Source organism: Cupressus sempervirens, chromosome 3 (assembly GCF_028749045.1).
Source record: "Cupressus sempervirens isolate cs-2001-9-10 chromosome 3, ASM2874904v1, whole genome shotgun sequence".
Classification (NCBI taxonomy): Eukaryota; Viridiplantae; Streptophyta; class Pinopsida; order Cupressales; family Cupressaceae; genus Cupressus; species Cupressus sempervirens.
Window position 1 is genome coordinate 1,013,249,637 of NC_143120.1, and position 14,445 is coordinate 1,013,264,081.

At 34.5% G+C, this 14,445-nt stretch overlaps 1 pseudogene; it reads left to right on the forward strand.

Annotated features, from left to right (window-relative positions):
* The first annotated feature begins 12,694 nt into the window (after positions 1-12,694).
* LOC149570181 (glucan endo-1,3-beta-glucosidase, basic isoform-like) lies at positions 12,695-13,764 on the forward strand (annotated as a pseudogene).
* Positions 13,765-14,445: the final 681 nt, after the last annotated feature.

Here is a 14,445-nt window from a genome sequence, read left to right on the forward strand (position 1 = left end):
TTTCAACTCAAGCCTCCAATGCCAGTAAAGAACATAGAGATCATAAAAGACCCATAAGATAAGCAATTAGCTAGGGTTGGATTAATTAGAAGTTAATAATGAGCTCCATATTTTTAATAGAGCTACCTTATCATATTTCAAATTGTCTAAATTTTTTTTTGTTGCTACATCACAATCTCTCATATTTTTAAAATTGCCCTTGGACATTACAATAAATTTTGACATGCTTGTAGATAAGTTACAATTCCAAAATTCTCTACAAATTAGTGGCCTTCTTTTGACAATAGAATGAAATGGGTGAGACATGCTTATATGGTGTGTACCCCAAGCTTAACACCAACAACCCCAAATTCATGGTGGAATATATAATATGAACTGTTGACCAATTTACTATTGATGTTTGAACTCTTCATCCACTAAATACAAACATAACAAAAAATAAAAACTAAAACCTAAGTATATCTTACAAGTTTAGCCTTTCCTATATTTAATTTAAGAGATGAATCTTCATAAGAAACATAAATAAAAACATAAAATGAAATAGAACTAAACATTAAGAAATCAGATTTTCTATATTTAATTCAAGCACTGAATCTTCATGAGCAATAAACATAAAAGAAAATAGAACTAAAAATTAGCCAAGCGGATTTTCCTAGATATAGTTCAGCCAATGAATCTTCACAAGCAATATAAATAAAACACAGCCAAATGTATGCGTGCGATTAAGTGGGGAGTTGTGAATCAAGGATTTGTATTAAATAAATGTATAAGGAAAGAGTGTAGAAACATCAAAAAAATTAAAAAATTTGTAGATTGAAAAGTTGTAGAAATAGAGTTATAATCTCTTGCAGATAAGTGGTGTTATGAAGAAAGTAGATGTTGGAAGATCATTTGAAGTAGAACAAAAATGATAGGCAATTGTGACAGCTTGTGAACATAAAGAGTACCCACCTTTGAGATTTCCCATCATAAAAAGATACTACCTTTCATAAAGATTCTGGATCAAAGTCATTGTGCCTACAATTTCAAAAACACAAATTTAACTCTAGATCATTTATACATTAATGGAAGCAAAGAAAATATTGAATTTCATTTGTTTCTCAATGTATTTGGTGTGTACATGGATATCATCAACAAGTTTGAGTAAACATGATAAGATCTCTTGTACACAAACCATCTAAACTGGATTCAAAACACCACACCAGTAATAATGGGACCTGGATCAAATTGACCTCATTGCAATAAGTTGGCACAAAACAATGAAATAAAAAATCCAACCTCCTACACCTCCTCAAAAATCATCATTACTGGTGGTCTTGCCCCAAATTTACCCACAAAACCAAAACAATTAGGAAACCTATCAGACATCTTTCAAGCCTAGTCAACATGTCATGTTGTTCCACATAACATCATAAGTAGTGTTACAAAGAAGTTAAGTCCAACCAATAGACCCAACTTAAAAAACCAAAATAAAAATCCTTCCAAATTCAATGATATAAGAACTAAATGTAAAATGAAGGCCCAAAAAATCAACAATTGGTGCAATCCCAAGAGTTTCCATCCAACCCAAATGGAGAAATAGAAAAGCACAAATTGACTTCATGCTTGTGAAATAGGGGTCTAGGAGCCTCTTGTAACCTACACATCCTTGCATGTTTTGGTTGTGAATTGGTAAGGTTGTATGAATACTACATGAATCTTGGCTTCTTAGAATTCTATGCAAAGGAGATAAAAATCTAGGAATTTTAAAAAATAATTTTTTGACAATCCTCAGACAATGGCTTCAAAGAGTACCATGTCAAAATAATTATGGTGACTTGGCATGGCATAATTTGAACCTATGACTCAAGAGCATGTAATATAGAAGGTATTAAGATCTCTAACCCCAAGATGGAATACTGTAGCAATTATCATGGAAGAAAGCAAAAATTTAGCTACCATGGAGTATGATGAGCTGGTTGGATCTCTCATATTACATGAGGATAGAATAAGGGGCATGTCTACCAATGTTAATGAGAAGGATTTTTCTTCCCAATTGAAAATTTCAAAGAATGATGGTGCTAGCAGCAACAATAACAACAACAATGACTTAGGAAGGGGTCAAAATCATAACTATTCAAGAGGAACTAGAGGAAGAGGAGGTGCTCAAGGAGGAAGAGGTAGAGGAAAATTTGATAAAAGCAACATCCAATGCTATCATTGCAATAAGTATGGACATTTTGAGAGAGTTTGTAGATTAAAATCAAGTAACAATAATGCCAATTATGCTCAACAAGATGAGAATCCTTCCTCAAGTAATTCATCTTTGTGTTATGTGAAAGGTGAGAGTAATGTGAATGATTTTTGGTATTTAGATTATGGATGCTCTAACCATATGTCTGGTAAGAAGGAATTTTTTTCAAAGCTTGATGATGGTTAAAGATCCAATGTTACTCTTGGTAATAAAAATACAGTGGATGTTGTGGCCAAATGAGCCATGGATGTTCAAACAAAGGAAGGTATGAAAAGTGTTTAGGATATTTATTATAGTCCCAAATTGAAGCATAATTTATTGATTGTTGGGTAGCTATTTGAGAAGAATTCTAGAGTGGTATTTGAGAACATGAAATATACTAGTGATTACAGTTGTTCCTATGACAAAGAATAGGATGTTTCCTTTGAAGTTTGGTGAAAATGACAATCATCTTGTCAATATGGCTTATGAGGATAAAAGTTGGTTGTAGCAGCTTAGCTATGGCCATTTGAATTTCAATAGTTTGAAGAATCTAACATCAAATGCATTGGTTCTTGGATTGCCTAAGGTTGAAGAGCACAAACAGATTTGTGAAGGGTGTGCAAAAGGAAAACATGCAAGAGAATCATTTCCAAAAGTCAATGCATAGAAGGCCCAACACCCACTTCAACTTATTCATTTATATATTTGTGGTCCAATGCAAACACAAAGCTTGGGTAAGTCATCATATTTCATTACTTTCATTGATGATTACTCATGCATGTGTTGGGTGTATTTTTTGAAGACTAAGGATGGAGCCTTTGATACATTCAATAGGTTTATAGCTCATGTAGAGAATGAGAAAGGGAACATGATCAGATGTTTGAGAATAGGTCGTGGAGCAAAGATTTTCTCAAAATATTTTTATAATTTTGGTGAGATGAATGGGATCAAAAGACAACTCACAACTGTATACACACCCTAACAGAATGGAGTGGCTGAAAGGAAGAACTATATTGTGGTAGAAATGGCAAGGAGCATGTTATAAACCAAGGGTTTGAAACATTCTTATTAGGCTGATTCAGTTGCTACATCAGTATATATTCTCAATGTGAGTCCTATAAGTGCCCTAGACAAGATGACTCCATATGAAGCATGGTATGAGAAAAGGCCTAATACAAATTATTTTAAAGTTTTTAGTTGTTTGGTTTATGTTTGCATCCCTAATCAGAATAGGCAAAAGCTAGATGCTAAAAGTGAATCATGTATTTTTTTGGGCTATAGTGAGGAAAGGAAAGCTTACATATTATTCAATCCTATTACTAATAAGATTGTTTTTTTAAGAGATGTGATTTTTGATGAAGGGGGAGTTTATGGTCATCAAAAAAATAATGTTGAAAAGAAAAAATTAATTTTAGATGATGATGTCATTGCTGATAATAATAATGAGCAGCCAACTAACGGTTCTATTTCAAGATCACCAATCCCACCAAGAAACCCCTCACCAATCCCAAGACCAAGTCCATCCTCAAGCCCTCAAAGAAAGGTAAGAAGATTGAGTGATATCTATGAGAGGTGTCAAAATCAAGCACATGAAGAAGATCCAATAGGTGATATAGTAGATTTTGCATTACTTGCTAAAGCTGATTTTGAGCCATCATGTTTTGAAGATGCATGTGCAAATGAGATTTGGATGCAAGTAATGAATGAAGAGATGGATTCCATTCATAGGAATGAGACATGGGAGCTTTTCGTTCTTCCACATAAGAAGAAGAAGATTGACACAATATGGGTCTATAAGACCAAGTATAATAGTGATGGGAGTGTTGAAAGACACAAGGCAAGATTGGTTGCTAAAGGTTTCACTCAAAGGTATGTCATTGATTATGAAGAAACTTTTGCACCAGTAGTAAGACTAGAAACTATTAGGATGCTAATCTCTCTTGCAGCTCAAAAGAAATGGAGTATTCATGACATCGATGTGAAAGGTACCTTCTTAAATGGGTACTTAGAAGAAGAGATATCTATGGGATAGCCACAAGGTTTTGAGATTCAAGGAAAAGAAGATCATGTGTACAAGTTAAAGAAAGCTTTGTATGGACTCAAGCAAGCACCACATGCATGGTATGCAAGAATTGATAGATATTTTCAGCAGAATGGCTTCCAAAGAAGTAGGAGTGAACCTGCCCTTTACTATAAACAAGAAGGTAATGATATTCTCATTGTGAGTTTGTATGATGATGATTTCTTATATATGGGTAGTAGTTCAAAGATGAAAGATGAATTCAAAGTTTCTATGATGAATGAGTTTGAGATGAAAGATTTAGGTCTCATGAAGTATTTTCTTAGCATGGAGGTTTATTAAGGTAAAGATGAATTTTTTATTTGTCAAGAAAAGTATGCAAAAGATATGTTGAAGAAATTTGATATGGCTAATTGTAAACCTCTTTCCACTCCAATTGCTCATGGAGTTGCATTATGTAGAGATGATGGTGCTAAAATTATTGATGAGACATTATGTTAGGATAAACCATGGACATAAATAAAAATACATGCAAATATAACCAATAACAAAAAATAATAGATCACACAGAAATGGACACAAGGCACCAAGATTTAACGTGGTTCACCCAATCCCTGGGCTACGTCCACCAAATAGCAAGTTTTATCTTATTGCAATCCAGTGATTACAACCTGATTACAATCCATAATCCCTTACAGCTCAATACTGCCACAAGAACTAATTTCACATCACAACATAATGAAAAATACCCAAACCTAAACCCTTTTATACAAGTATTAAACCACTTTAGGGTTATAACTTGTCGGCCATAATTAGCCATAACTTTAGTGGCAAATCTAGGAATGGTGAATAGTACCAAAATGATTGGCAAATAGTACCACTAGTTATGAAGTATGTATAGTACTTTCCTAATCAGTCACCACAATCTAACAATCTCCCACTTGAGGATTGATCCTAGGTATAGCAATACCACTACCACATGGGGCTCCCACTAGATCAAACCACCCTAGACTCTGTTGTTCTTTTATTCATGTTCAGTCTAAAAGACCAACCGAAGCTGAAGAGGAGTTCAGCTTCTCCCTTGTTACAACCTTTGTCAACATATCTACTGGATTGTCATTGGTATGTATCTTCTCCAGCTTTAACTCTCCATCCTCCAAAATTGACCAAATGAAATGGTACTGCAACTGTATGTGTTTGGTCTTAGAATGCAGAGCTGAATTCTTAGCAAGATGAATGGCACTCTGACTAACTATGAACAAATAATTATCCTTCTAAGGATGTCGCAATTCTACCAAGAAGAACTAAAGTCATATCATCTCCTTGGCTGCCTCTATAGCATCAACATACTCTGCCTCTATAGTGGATAGAGCATTAATCGATTGTAACCTAGAAACCCAGCTCACAGCTGCCCCACCAACAGTAAAGACATAACCTATAGTACTCCACCTGGTATCAATATCCCCTACCAAATCTAAGTCAACATAGCCCTATAAATAAGTAGTAGAGCCCCCAAAGTGTAAACACTTATTGGATGTTCCTCTCAAATATCAAAGAATCCTCTTGACAACATTCCAATGCTCAAATCCTAGATGACTCATATACCTGCTAATGACTCCCATTGCATGTGCAATATCTGGCCTAGTGCATACCATAGCATACATCAAGCTTCTTACAGCTGAAGCATAGGGTACCTTGGACATCTTATCCTCCTCTTCCTCTGTCTTGGGACACATCTCCTTAGTCAATTTTAAATGACCAGGTAAAGGTGTGTTGATAGATTTAGCATTCTCCATAGAGAAACGTTGCAACACCTTCTCAACATAATCAGCTTGAGATAGTGTCAATGTTTTTTTCTTCCTATCTCTGCAAATCTTCATACCAAGAATTTTTTTTGCTGCCCCCAAATCCTTCATAGCAAATGCATGTGCTAACTGGCATTTCAGCCCCTTAATATGATCCATGTTAGACATAGCTACAAGCATATCATCAACATATAGACATAAAATAATGAAGCTATCATCATCCAACCTCTTAAAATAAACACAATAATCTAAATGACACCTGTTATAGCCATACTCATGCATAAACCTATCAAATTTCATATACCATTGTCGAGGTGCTTGCTTCAAGCCATATAAACTTTTTTTCAATTTGCACACTAAGTTCTCCTTACCTTTGACCTCAAATCCTTGTGGTTGGGCCATATATATTTCTTCATCCAAATCACCATGAAGAAAGGCTATTTTAACATCCAACTACTCTAAATGCAAATCTTCAGTAGCCACAAGACTTAAAATAGTAAAGGTAGAAGTCATTTTAACAATAGGAGAAAATATCTCATCAAAATTAATTCCCTTTTTCTGTGCAAATCCTTTTACAACTAACCTGGCCTTAAATCTTTTCTTACCTCCTTCCTCTTCTTTCAACCCGTAAACCCACTTATTTTGTAAAGCCTTTTTACCTCCAGGCAACTTGCATAGATCCCATGTCTTATTCTGTAGCAAAGAGTCCATTTCATCTTTCATTGCAGACTCTCACTGAATCTTAGTATCCACTTGCATAGCTTCATCATAACTTTCAGGTTCACCAACATCAATAAGTAAAATAGAATACAAAGAGAGAGAAAATCTTTGTGGAGGTCTAATTTGCCTCGTTGATCTTCTAACATTCACTAGTGTTTGTGGTATTTGGTGTTACAGTTGTTGCACATCATGAGGAATGGTTGGAACATCAGCTTTTGGAGTATCATCTAGCACTACATAATCATCTTCTTTCTTCTCATGTTGCTGCAACAGATCTTTGTACAACACTTTCTCATTGAATATGACATCTCGACTTCTAACAATTTTAAAATTTTTGAAATTCCAAAGCCTATAACTAAATTCATTAATGCTATATCCAAAAAAGACACATTTCTTTGATTTAGCTTCTAGCTTGGTTCTATTTTCAGAGTCTATATGAGAAAAAGCTTCACAACTGAAGGTCTTGAGAAAAGAATAACTCACCTTCTTACCAGTCCATGCCTCCTCTGGAATACCATAGAACAAAGGAGTAGATGGACCTCTATTAATCAAATATACTATAGTATTGATAGCCTCCACCCACATGTGTAAGGGCAACCCAACATGCAACCTCATGCTCCTTGCGCGCTCCATTATAGTCTTGTTCATGCATTCAACCACTCCATTTTCCTGTGGAGTCCTTGGAATAGTTTTCTATCTACGAATACCATTAGTGGAGAAATAATCTTCAAATTCATGACTACAATACTCACCACCATTATCAGATCTGAGACATTTTAATTTCTTACCAATCTGATTTTCAACCAAGCATTTCCATTTCTTAAAAGTTTGAAATACATCAGATTTCTGTCTAAGAAAATAAACCCATACTTTTCTAGTTGCATCATAAATAAATGTAACATAATAATGAGAGCCACCAAGGGAAGATACCTGAGCTGGTTCCCATACATCTATATGCACAAGCTCTAATTTCTCGTTTTTGTTTTCCTTCCCAGTCTTTACAAAACTCACTCTCTTTTGTTTTCCATATACACAACTTTCACAGAAATCCATATTAACACATTTTAGACCTGGTAAAACTTTCTTTGAATGAAGTACTTTCATACCTTTCTCACTCATGTGCCCAAGTCTGTTGTGCCATGCTATATCAGAATCTACAACAACTATTTGTTCTCCCTGCTCAACTGCAGCAATTGTTCCTAAACATTCATTTTTTTCTGAAACAATCAAAGTAGTAGGAACAATATGACCTGTACAAAGATATACGGTGCCTACTTTCACACCTTTTGCTACTACAAGGGAACCTTTTGAAACCTTCCAATTTTTATCATTAAAAGTAACTACACAACCCTCATCACCGAGTTGCCCAGTTGAAATTAAATTTCTACTCAAACTTGGAACATGTCTTACCTCATGTAGTACCCAATAATTCCCATTCTGCAACTTAATCTTAATTTTTCCCTTTTTAACAATCTAACAGGGTTCATTATCCCCCAAATAAACAAGCCCAAAATCCCCTTGGACATAATCAATGAAATAACCTCTATGAGGTGTAGCATGAAATGAAGCACCAGAATCTAAAACCCATGAATAATCAACACTCTCTAAAGACAGAAGCAAATCATCCTCTTCAGATTTTTTACTTACCACATTTGCCTCCTTGTCTCTATCTGATTTGTCTCCTTCATTTTTCTTTTGATTCCAAGAATCTTTCTTTTTGTGCCCTGGTTTCCTGCAGTACCAACAATCATTTGGTCCTCTTGATTGAGACCTCCTCCCCTTTGACTTTCCTCTTGATTTACCACGATTTCTAGAGTTACTTCCTCTTTCAGTTGTTCTACCCCTACTTTGTGCATTCAAAGCACTTCCTGATGTAGATCCACCTGAGAATTTCCTATGAGTTTCCTCATTCAAAACAACACCAATCACATCATCATATTTTACGGTACTAGATCCAAGAACATAATTACTCACCACCATTACCAAGCCATTCCAACTTTTAAGAAAAGAACACAAAATCAAGAGAGCCTTAATTTCTTCATCAAAATTGATACCCACAGAAGATAACTAACTAGTAATAGCATTAACTCATTTAAATGATCTGCACCAGATCCACCTTCTGCCATTTTCATATTAAATAAACGCTTCATGAGAAATACCTTGTTTGAAGTGGAGGGCTTTTCATATAGTGTCGCTAGGGTTTTCATTAAATCTTCTTTCGTCTTTGCTTTTGTAATATTAAATGCCACCAATGGTGCCAAGCATAACCAAATGCTTCCGAGTGCCTTTCTATCCAAAAGATCTCATTCAGCCTCTGACTTAGTTTCCTGATTCTTGGCTTTGCCTTCCAATGGCTTCCATATATCCTTCTGATATAGATAGTCTTTCATTTACATCTTTCATAACTAGAAGTTCTGCCCATTAAACCTGTCAACCCTCAGCTTATTCTCATTTTCCATCACTACCACTCAACCGTGATACTCCCACTTAACTGTGAGACTTTCCTGCAGAGGATAACTGAAAGACAACCTCACTCTGATATCACTTGTTAGGATAAACCACAGACAAAAATAAAAATACATGCAAATATAACCAATAACAAAAAATAATAGATCACACAGAAATGAACACAAGGCACCAAGATTTAACATGGTTCACCCAATCCCTGGGCTACGTCCACCAAACAGCAAGTCCGATCTTATTACAATCTAATTACAATTTGTAATCCCTTATAGCTCAATACCGCCGCAAGAACCAATTTTGCATCACAACATAATGAAAAATACCCAACCCTAAACCCTTTTATACAAGTATTAAACCGTTTTAGGGTTATAACATGTCAGCCATAATTAGGCATAACTTTAGTGGCGAATCTATGAATGGAAAATAGTACCAAAATGATTGGCGAATAGTACCAAGAGCATTGTGGGGAGTTTGATGTTTTTAACTCACACAAGGCTTGACATTGCTTATTTAGTTTCATAGGTTTCAAGGTATATGACAAATCAATCAGAGGAACATATGAAGGCAACAAAGAGAATTTTGAGGTATGTGAAAAGCATAGTAGATTTTGGCATTCACTATTCTTCTAATAAGTTTGAGCTTGTTGGCTTTAGTGATTTAGATTGGGGAGGTAGTTTGGATGACCAAAAATCTACATCTGGTAATTGTTTTTCTTTAGGTTCCAATTTAATCACATGGAGTTCAAAGAAGCAGAGTATGGTTTCTCTCTCTTCTACAAAACTAAAATATGTTGTGGTCACTTCAGCTAGCACATAGACTTTATCGCTTAGAAAGCTTCTTGAAGAAATTGGAGTGATATATATTCATCTCACTGTGATTTTTTGTGATAACATAAGTGCCATTAAATCAGCCAATACTCTAGTTCATCACAGCAAGGCGAAACACTTTGATCTAAAACAAAATTTCATCAGAGATTTGGTACAAAATAAAGTTGTTGAGTTGAAGTACATCAACACAAAGGAGAAAATCACATACATCTTCACAAAGTAGCTGCAAAAGATCAATTTTTGGCACTCAGAGATTGAATTGTTAGTCTTCTCAACATCATGGGGGAGTATGAAGATTGATGTTGTTTACCTACAGTCACAACTAAAATTCTACCATTCCATCTTTATGTTCTATTTCACATAATTGTAGAATAAAAATTAACATGCATGAATCAGTGCATGATTTGTAGTAGTTTAAATAGTTTAATAGAACAATTATTAGATTCCTCCTCTATATGTGATCTTGGAACACCATGTTACATAGCATTTAACAAGGGAGAATTTTTGTTTCTTGTAGTAAGCTATTTTAGTCTCCACCGTGATTTTTTATCAAACTCCAAGTTTATTCAAGAGAGTAGTTTTCTCTAAATAATACTTTTCTTGTATGTAGTTTTATGCACACAGAGGTGTCTACTGATGTAGAAATAAAAATTGTTTTAGCTCTGTTGTTAATAAAAAGTATTGCTTTGTTGTTAAAAATAGAGTATTCTCTGTTCAATTTTTTTAAAATTATTGTTTGGATTCTACAGGAGCTTGGGTAGGATTTTCTGTTCTGGATGCCTTTCGTGGGTTTCCTCCTTGTGACCCATGGTTGGAGTGGTTTTTGGGGGTCCCAATCGGGGTAGGGAGTCCCAGAGTTGTTGTTTTGGCTTGCACTCTATAGATGTCTTAGCTTGGCCTAGGTGTATATGTTCAAGTTCCCTTCCTCTACTCATATGTAGGTGGATTTCCTTCCTTGCTGATCTAGTGGGGTTGTTTTAGGAGTTACTATTTTTTGGATTTTTTCTTTATATAATATGATGTTTTAGTAAGGACACTTCTACCTTTTCTCTACTTTCCTCTCATCTTTGGGTGGCTTGTTTTGGAGTTCCTTTCATGTTTGATATGGGATATATGTTTGTCACCTCTTCCTTGAGTGTGTTTGATGTACAAGGTGATTTGTCTTTGCTTATGTTTGGTTAAAGGGTGTTGTGACCTTGATTATAAAATCAATTCTAAAAGGGCACCTTATCTTTTTATTTAACTTGGTCCTTTTGATTTTGGTTATTTCAATAGCTCTTTATAATCTATCTCGAGATGTTCCTCTTGTTTCAATTAGGAAATGATAATATATCTTAGTGTGTTTTTCAAGAGAGGAAAATATATCTCAATATTTTGTTCCACTGTTTGGTGGGCTGTCAAACATGCATCAAGAGGGTGTCTCTTGGATCATAAAACACACATCAATAGATTGTCTCTTTGGCTCGTGTATTAATCTTTGTCTATTTTTTGGTTACTTTCCCCCTTGTTTTGGGGCATCTCTTAGGTTGTTACATTAATTTTTGTCTATGTTTTGGTTACTTTATAACCCCTTATATTTGGGTTTTCTTTGGCTAGAGCATTATTTTTCTATGTTTTGGTCACTTCCTCCTTTATATTTGGAGGTCTGCTGGGCTAGTACACTAATCTTTGTCTATGTTTTGGTTACTTTCTAGTTTATATTTGGGTGTCTCTTGGGCTCGTCTATTGATCTACAAATTCAGGTATTAAACCAACAATTGATATCACGACTATTACAACACACACAGATACTAAATTATTTCCTCTAATGACTAAGTCTAAAAAGATTCCATTCCTCTATCTAAATCTCATGTAAATGCACACTTTTAAATACCCATAAGATCTATCTCTAAATTATTTTGGACATTTTTATGATAATAAAATCTCACCTACTTACAATGTGAACATAGGATATATTAGTTAGACTATATTCTCACTTATACATTCTTTTTCCTTAATTAATATTTCTATATGCATTTAAAAAAAAAACTTAGGTACACATAAATAGAAGGAACATCATCTTCTAAACCTTTACAAATTTTATATGAACTTATTGATTATAATAATGGCACTTATGTGGTTTGGAAATCAAGCTTCAACCTAATAGCTACTTTAGATTTCTTCCTCGTAGTCAATTGTTTTAAAGTAGAGATTATTAGAATATTTTTTATTTCTCTATATTAATTTAATATCTACATTTTTCGATTTGATTAAAAACTTTCATACAAAATTTTTCATTCACTTCATTATGTCAAATAAGCATGTTTTTGAATTTGTATTATGTGAGCACTTAATTTGCTAGTTTTATGGGATGTATTAATTTCCTTTCTTTATAAAATTATTTTTGTGTTGTTCTTCTAATCATTTTATTCTGAACATGGTTACTAAGATAATGGAAGATAATTTGAATGTTCACCAAAATAAATTTCATGAACCAAACTGATTCCTAACCATTAAATTCGATATATGAAATACGACCGTTTCCTATTACAAAATGAAAAGATCAAAGAAATAGTTAAAGTCACTTGCACTAAACAAATAGTTTGATTTGTTTTCTAAAGTATGCCATAATTTCCTAACTTTTTAATTTTTTTATAGTGGAACAATGCGAGTTTTGAACTTAAGACCTCCAAGAAAGAGGCTTTCGCAAGTCACTGCTAGATTGTGGGTGGGACTCATTTCCTAGCTTCATGTGGTTTTGCTCTCAAGGAAATTCACTTTTTGAGTTGTCCTTTGCTATAATCATTTTGTACTAATTTTCATAAATAATAGGATTTTCTTATAGTTGGTAAACCTACTGTAGCAGTTTTGATTACCTATGTTGGTTGCGCAAATGGGGAGAGAACAGGAGTGGTCAACAGAAAGATGGGAGATGATTTGCCACCGGAAGAGGAGGTGGTAAGCATTCTCATGGAGAACAAGATTGGGAAATACAGGACTTACAAATAGGAGCCCACTGTATTGAAGGCATTTGCAAACTCTGGTATAGAATTAATGGTTGGAGTTGCTGATTTCAACTTAACGAACATGTCTTCTAACAAGAGTGAAGCAATGGAATGGGTGAATGAGTATATTAAACCCTGCTATCCTACTGCCCATGGATGACAATTATGTGCCATATCTTCTTCCTGCCATGAAAAACATTCAGGAAGCACGTGTCAACGCGAGTCTGGATAACAAGATAAATGTGTCCACTGCTGTGTCATTGGCATGTACTTTCTCCAAACATCGTTACATTTATTATTACAGTGAAGGATCATATGACATCTCTTCTAGAATTTCTGGACTAGAACAACTCTCCTTTTTTGGCCAATGTTCATCCATACAAAAGCTATCTTGAAAACAGTTCCCTTGGTTTAGATTTTGCTCTTTTTAAGAACTCAATTGCTCATCTACAGGAACTTGTTCGACGCTATTGTTGATTCTGTTTATCCTGCAATGGGATCCATGGGATTTCACAGCATAGCAATTATTATTGCTAAAATAGGATGGCCCTCCGCCGGCAACAGTGTTGCAACTACTATTGAGAATTCAAAAACTTACATGAACAATCTGATCAAGCATGTTTTGTCAAAGGAAGGGACACCCAAGAGGCCTGGTGTGTGGTTATTTGTACAATGCCTTTCTAACCAATTTATACAAAGCAGGTCTTATCGATTGATTAGTTCCCGATAGGAATTCATCATAATGATTCTATGAATGGCGATATAATGTTTTAAGTCATCGAGAAGAGGTCTTCTTATGTGTATGATTTAATTACGACAATGATTAATGGATTCTATGTTTTATTTAAGTACTTATGATCTATTGAAAAATATTGCATGCATTTTGTCTAGACTAAAACCAAATGTAAGTGCATAGAATAAAATAGAGCTATTTCTTATTATTTACTTTTTTTTGTTATGAATTAATGAACTCAAATTCATAATCATTATATATCTTGAATAGGGTGTACCTTGGTGAAAAAACTTCATATTTCTGTCACCTTCAGTAAGCCATTAGACTCTAGATTTTTGCTTCCATAAAACCTTTTCCTATTTTGATAGCTTCAACCACTATTCCCTAGGGTTCCTTTTTGACTTTTTGAACTTGTCATCTTCATAATTTATGTTCATTTGGTTTTGAACTCTCTCTATCTTCCCTACTAAGTCTTTTTTTCCTTTCAAATATGTTAGTGAAAGAGTTCTTATTCTACCCTTTTACTTTACCTTTGATACTCTTAATTTAGTACACATATTAATCATAGAGGAGCTCACAGCCAAGGCATTCCACCATCTATGAATGAAACCCGTTAGGCCTTGGTGCAAGAGCCACATGTTCTCAAATCTGAATGGGGAAGCCACTCTTTTTCCAGTG